Here is a 6,475-nt window from a genome sequence, read left to right as displayed (position 1 = left end):
CAAAAGAGAATGGCTTCCTTTTGGGTGACCCCGTTACATTTTATGTGCTCTATACATGCAAGTGTTTGTGTTATAAAATGAGAAATTTCAAAGGCATGTCATGATCTTTCTACGTACTCCAGCCTGGTCGAGATATTATAATCTTGTGTGTCATATTTAAATTACCGAGTAGGGCAAATTACATCATGAAGAAATATCAGAGTCGCCTGAAGGCTCACCGCGAGAAGCTATAACACCAGTTCTTTATTAATTTCTCTGATTTTATTTTGCTTTCGGTGCCTGCTTTACATCTTGCATTGTATCTTTTCCTATTGAGATATAAAACTGCAGTTTTCTATGATACACCTTTTCTCCCCCATCTCTCTCCAAACTGGTTGAGTTCTATGAATATCTCATAGCATGTTCTGCGAAGCAAAAGCTATAGATCTCTGTTTGTGTGAGTGTGTACTGTGTGGTTTTATGGTGTACATACCACGTATTTTTTATGGGGTTTGTCCACTAGAACCACAATGCTTAAAGTTAAAGAGTACAGCATAAATAAAAGCCTAAATGCTTTTCAAAATTCATCGTGACTTAAGTAAAATTCCTTAGCTAAATAAGGTCTGGCCTTTAAAGAATATTAGCTAAGTAGTGATTAGAAATGTCTAAGAATGTAAGCATTTTGTATTTCGTTAATCAAAGTGCTTTTGTCTTATACTTATGGGTGCAGAATACTATTATAAGGTTTCAACAAAATTGCCAAAACACTGTATAAAATTATTAAACTCCATCCCAAAACAGAAGGTCTTTCCATGGTAATTTTTTAATAATAAAACATTATTTTTTTGGTTTAATGGAAAACAGATAAACATCGTGAGTTATGGGTAAAAACCTGTGTTATTTCTAACCTTAAGTTTTACTTAGTGTGAATCAATCTTGAAACTGTTTCATACTTTGGTTATTAGATTAGTTAATCAGCAATAATAATGTTCAATATGGTTAATATTCATGTGTTTTATAAATTATATCTTAGGTTTAAACTATTTAAATAATCATGTAATGATGGTTACGTAGAATAAATGCTTTGTAAACAAACTTGCCATATAATTATTGAATCTAAGGTTATGTTAACATTAATAGATATTTTTCTGCCAGGTTTATATCTGATGTTACTTTTTTATTAACATTTTTAATTAGTTAAGTGGGTAATTACCAACATAAATAATTATAAACAAATTTTTAAAAAAAATTTGTTTAAATAATCTAATAAATATTTGGTTTCAAAAGTAAACACAAGAAATAAGTAGAGATGTTAAAGAAAGTATAGATTATGAAGAGGGTAATATTGGTAAGAAATCTTGAAGCAATATCACATGACAAAAAGATTCATTGCATGATGAATTTTGTCCTAAAATGAATATGATTCATTGTCGAAAAAGAGGGGCCCATTTGGACAACAGAAAGTCCAAAAATGTTGTTGGAATGTTCTGTGTAAGTCGAGTAATTAGATATTAGTAAACAAGAGGAAAGTCTATTAAAAAGATGTTTAATGATTAAGTGACTATAATAAAATTATAATTATTTTTTCTAAAAATTGAAATTTGATATGAAAATAGTCAAATACCTAAACTAAAAATACTTGTTAGAAGAAGTATTTTATATAATGAATAATGAGTTGATGGGTGAAAGTTTTTAATTTCTAAAATTCTATAATGTTTCTTTTTGAAAAAGCTATTCATGAGTAAGTATGCTTCAGAAACTGCTGCAACCGTTGCTTCAGTTCTTTCTCTCTTTTGCAAGGCCTGGGATGGTAACTCTCTCTTTCACGCTTGTTGGTTCCTGTAACTCTTTTAAATTAATTATCTAAAGTAAGGGAGAGAATTTTTTAAAATAAGCAAAAGAAAAATCTTTTGGATCTTCTCTTGTGGCATGTCTGTTATATCTATATGCTTGTATGTGTCACGTGGAAGTGATATTTCACTACCAAACTATATGAAAGTGCTCTAATCAATTCGTTTAAAGAAAATAAAAGTACCTATCAGACTGATAGAAGCTAGCTCAGATCCTTTTTAATTCACATGACCTTGGTAATCTTTGGTAAGCTTAATTTGGTAAATTTAATCTCAAAATTATCTCTAGTAGTTTAAAATTTAAAGTCATATTATGCTACATTACATAACTTCAGTTTTTTTTCACTTGGAATTGAATTTGGGTTACTAAGAGTTAAAATAATAGACAATAAAAGGTGTTTTGGTGAAGTTTGTAAAACACAATGATGTGGTTTTGCTAAGGAAAATGTAATTCTTTTCCTAGTTTGGCGACTGTTTCAGAGTTGCTTTAAAATAAAGAAAAAGATTATATAAATAAAACTAAATGAGTAAAGACAAAAATGAAAAGGCAGGTGATGAGAAAACTTGATTATTGAGTGGCCACGTGGTTACCCATCTTAAAGAGCTGTAGCTGGGCTGCATTCAATTACTAAAGGTAAAAGCTACAGTGGAATTTAGAGATAGATCATACTCATAGTCCCAGGGAATTAGTTCACCGAACTAATTAATTACAGAAATGCAAATTAATAAGAAAAAAGCAAAATATTCAATCTCTTGGTTATTGTTATCTGTAACAGCTAACTGAAAGTAAAAGAGTGCTGGGTTTGGCCTTAAGGATGGGCCAAGCTTAGATGTGGGTCTGTCTCAGGTCAGGCTACCAGTCTGAAAGCTACACACAAAAGGAAAAATTAAGCCAGGGCAATAAAACTTACCTCTTAGACCTGTGGTTACCAAGAAGTTAGTCAATGCAGGGGAAGGGCAAGACCAAGTAACTATTAAAAACAGTGTATAATGCAAAGGAATTGTTCCATTTTGTAGGTTGGTATCATCAGTTTCCTGAGAAATCTTTACTGTAGTGAATTGTACAAATAACTACTTTAAGAACAGAATCTTTAATTTTAAATGCTACAGAATGAAAGGGCTTGTTTAAGTTGATGCAAGGCCCATAGCTTACTATTAAACATTTGCTGATGAGTATACATAATCCAAATGCACAGGAGGTTATTCCTGAGAAAACAACCAGCCCAGTGACCAGATAAATGCTACTGTAAGGTCTGTTTACCCTAAGAAGGAAACTGCCTAACTCTCCCTAAAAATGCCAAGTACAGCACCCCAGATGAAGCAGTTAATATGCTTCATATTTGAAAGTCCGGTGGGACTGGCTTTATGATGACACATCCTGTTCATTCTCTAACATTAAAAGGCCCCACACCAATTTTCTGCGTTTACCCCAAGTTGGGGAAATTTAAGAAATATCAAAAGGCAAAGGTTATAATAAGAAGCTAATATTTCGTGAAGCAAGGCTAAGGCAAATTATGATAAAGATTGACAAAAGAGACTGAGTTCCTTGGCTCAACCCGCGGCTGGGGACCCAGATCCTCTTTCAAAGGAAAAGATAAAATAGACTGTGGGTGGGAAAAAAAAAAAAAGGTTCTGGACCAAAGCACAAAAATGTATAAATTACTAGAGTTATGAAATTTGAGATGTTTAAACAGATTTCATAAAAGGTAGTTGTGACTCCTTTACATAAATGGCTATGAAAATAGGTAGTATATCTGACGGGGAAAGGTTTCCTTATCTAGTACCATAAAACTGAAGGCATGTAACTCTATCCTATGAGAAGTGTTCATTGGACTGTGGAGAAAAAGTTAAATATTGAATTTGAACTCAATTGAACATGGACACAAACAATGGTCACCAAGTCCCAGAACAGGTTGTGTGAACCCATTGAGGCGTTTATCCAGTGCTGTTTCAGAGAAATCTCTATTTCAATCTATTCCTATATGTTAGTTACTGAAAAACAATAGACAATCGCGAAAACAAATGACATTTTTGTGTTTGTTGAGCCCAGTCATAAGGGACCTCGTGACCGGGCCTCCTGCCAAATAACTTGTTACAAAAAGAGCTAGGGTCCCAGACTGCGCCGAAGTCATGAGACTGCTCCTCCTCTGCGGACGGACGAGTAGCTGACTCTGGAGCCCAGGCTGTTGCTATCCAGTCTGGTGGTGAATCCTCCATAGCCTAGTGAGTGTAAAAGTATTTTCCCTTCTCCCCTTCCCATTCAATTTGCTTATTATGTCAATCTGCTTATTGTATTATTTGCTTATTATTATATCATTTGCTTATTACACCTGCATTGCCATTTACATGGTATGAAGTTTGTTTACTCTTAAAGGTATTGTGTGTGTATCTTTTCTTCTCCCCTCATGTGTTTCCTGCACAGAACATGGACATGCTAAATACATAGGAACTAATAAGATTGCCTGAGCCCACAGAATATAGGGCAAAAGCTGGAGTGCTAGTCAGGAAAAATCCTCCACTTCATAGAGCTTTGTGGAACATTTATTGGAGCTTATGACAAAAGACTGTAAGCACTTCCCAATGACAACTACTGGACTAGAGAATTTCCACCTGAGGGGCATTTACCACCTTGCTATGAAATGTTAACTGAAGCTACTCCTATGCTAATGGAAGTAATGGTGCCCCAAAGAGTTCTATAATAAAATAAAAATGGTTTAAATAGAATCTTACTACCTAGGGATGGTAGAAGGAAATTCTCGTGAGCAGGGAGCTTCCATTTTCCCTAGAAGTAACTTTATGTGAGGAGCTGCTAGATTCTACAGTACCTAATAAACAGCTCTCATCTAAGAAGAGCTACTTAGCATGTGAATAGCAGTTCCAAGGTGAACAAACAACATCTTGTTTGGAACTGTGCTGCTCCAAGGAAAATTCTAGAAAATCTTTTTCTTTTCTGTTTTTTTATAGTTTAGAGCAATTGGACGAAGTATGTTTTTGTGAGCAAATTTACCTTTCTCTCTGAATTCTCCAAAATTCAGAAACTGTGAGTATTCGAATTTTATGAAAATATAGTTATTTACATAAGTTTAGTAAGAGTCTTTTCTTTTAAAACAGGACAATTTGAGACACTGGTTATTCTACCAACTTTTGACTAGAATAACATATTTTTAAGCAAAGTTTCAGAAAGTCAACTTAAAAGGAGCCTATATGGCAATCAATTCTTGCTACAATCTATGCAAATAATCAGGCAAAGTATAATAAGCCTAAAACTTATTTTGCATATAAATTAGTCTTACTGTAATTTCTCTTCAATGGGAAAGGAGGGCTAGAGAGAGGAAGAAATTGTTTCAAAATAAAACTATAACACTTTTTACTATATTTCAGCCCTGACTTTTGTTTCTGAGTGCAGATTGAATCATGAAAGATGTAAATTTCCCTCATTTGGCATTCCACTGGGCCCGATTTGTTTTTCACTGCAAATGCCCTGCTGCTTAAGGCTACAGAAGCCCCCTCCTTCTAGGCCCAGGGACTATCATGGAAGAGGTTGGTACATAAGATTGTAAGGGCTGGTGGTTTTGAGGGACAGAAGTAGATCAAGGTCAGACACTCCAAATCAAAGATGGGTACAAATACGCCTAAATGTCTAGTAAAACAAAGGACTTTGTTTTCTGAGCTATTATGTGGCACCTTTTCATCCACCTCAACCATAAGGAATCTCCTGCTTCCCACAGAATTAAGAAAAAATAATTACTAGGAGGATGATGATATCTCGTGACCGAGCCTCCTTAGTATAATACTCCCAGTTATGAGTTGTGCAAATAAATATATACGTTTAAAATTTATTTTTCAGAACAATGTTATGTTTTATATAGTGAATTGTTATATGTCTGTAAATAAAACCAAGACTGCAGTAGCTCAACACACAGAAGTTAAATATAAGTCAGTTTTGTAACCTTGCCTTTGGGTTTTTGATTGTTGGTTCTTTAAAAAAAAAAAAAAAAAAAAAAATTAAGGGATAATGAATGCCTGTTCATGTTCATTCCTATCTGGCCTAGAATATTTAATTGACCATAAGTCTCTTGACTCTAAGTCCCTTTGCCACAGAGTGTCCCACTAAGGGACAGGATGGACCTGGGGCAGACAATCTGTAGCCCTGGCAATGCTATGGAACAAAATAAACATTTGGTGGCCATTGATGCTATCTCTGGCAAACCTTGGCGAGAAGGGGGAGAATGTAAACCAAAATAAAATTCTAAGGTCCCCCAACCATATGAATGGCTTTATTACATGTGAATCCTTAACCTTGACAAAAGAAACTTTCTAAATTGATTGAAACCTGCCTCAAATACTTTTGGGTTCACAGTTTGAATAAAATTAAAAAAAAAATTCAAGTGACATAATATTTTCTGAAATCCAAATGCTTAAACAAGAATAAACAGAGTTTTAAAGGATATTGGTAATTGTATCTCAAAAATATTTGAGAAACATGTTATGTTGGGATAAAAGAGAACCTTAAAATAATATCTGCTTGTTGTAATACTGTATAATATTTCATAATGAGGCATAAACACTTACCATTACCTTTGCTAAGTACAGGGAGTAATAATAATAATAATAAAATTTCCAGGGTCCTTTTATAAAAAATTGAC

The 6,475-nt window shown here is 33.9% G+C and overlaps 1 long non-coding RNA gene across 1 annotated transcript in view; it reads left to right on the top strand.

The window, feature by feature from the left end:
* The first annotated feature begins 3,962 nt into the window (after positions 1-3,962).
* LOC108544655 (uncharacterized) overlaps positions 3,963-6,475 on the top strand; it is a 27,764-nt gene continuing 25,251 nt past the window's right edge. Inside the window, exons 1-2 of the long non-coding RNA XR_001889918.1 lie at positions 3,963-4,052; positions 4,794-4,869. This is a non-coding gene — a long non-coding RNA (uncharacterized LOC108544655). The remainder of the gene's footprint in view (positions 4,053-4,793; positions 4,870-6,475) is intronic.

Source organism: Rhinopithecus bieti, unplaced genomic scaffold, assembly GCF_001698545.2.
Source record: "Rhinopithecus bieti isolate Rb0 unplaced genomic scaffold, ASM169854v2 scaffold_21703, whole genome shotgun sequence".
Taxonomy (NCBI): Eukaryota; Metazoa; Chordata; class Mammalia; order Primates; family Cercopithecidae; genus Rhinopithecus; species Rhinopithecus bieti.
Note: the sequence above shows the minus strand (reverse complement) of the source record. Positions and strands in the feature narration are given on the sequence as shown.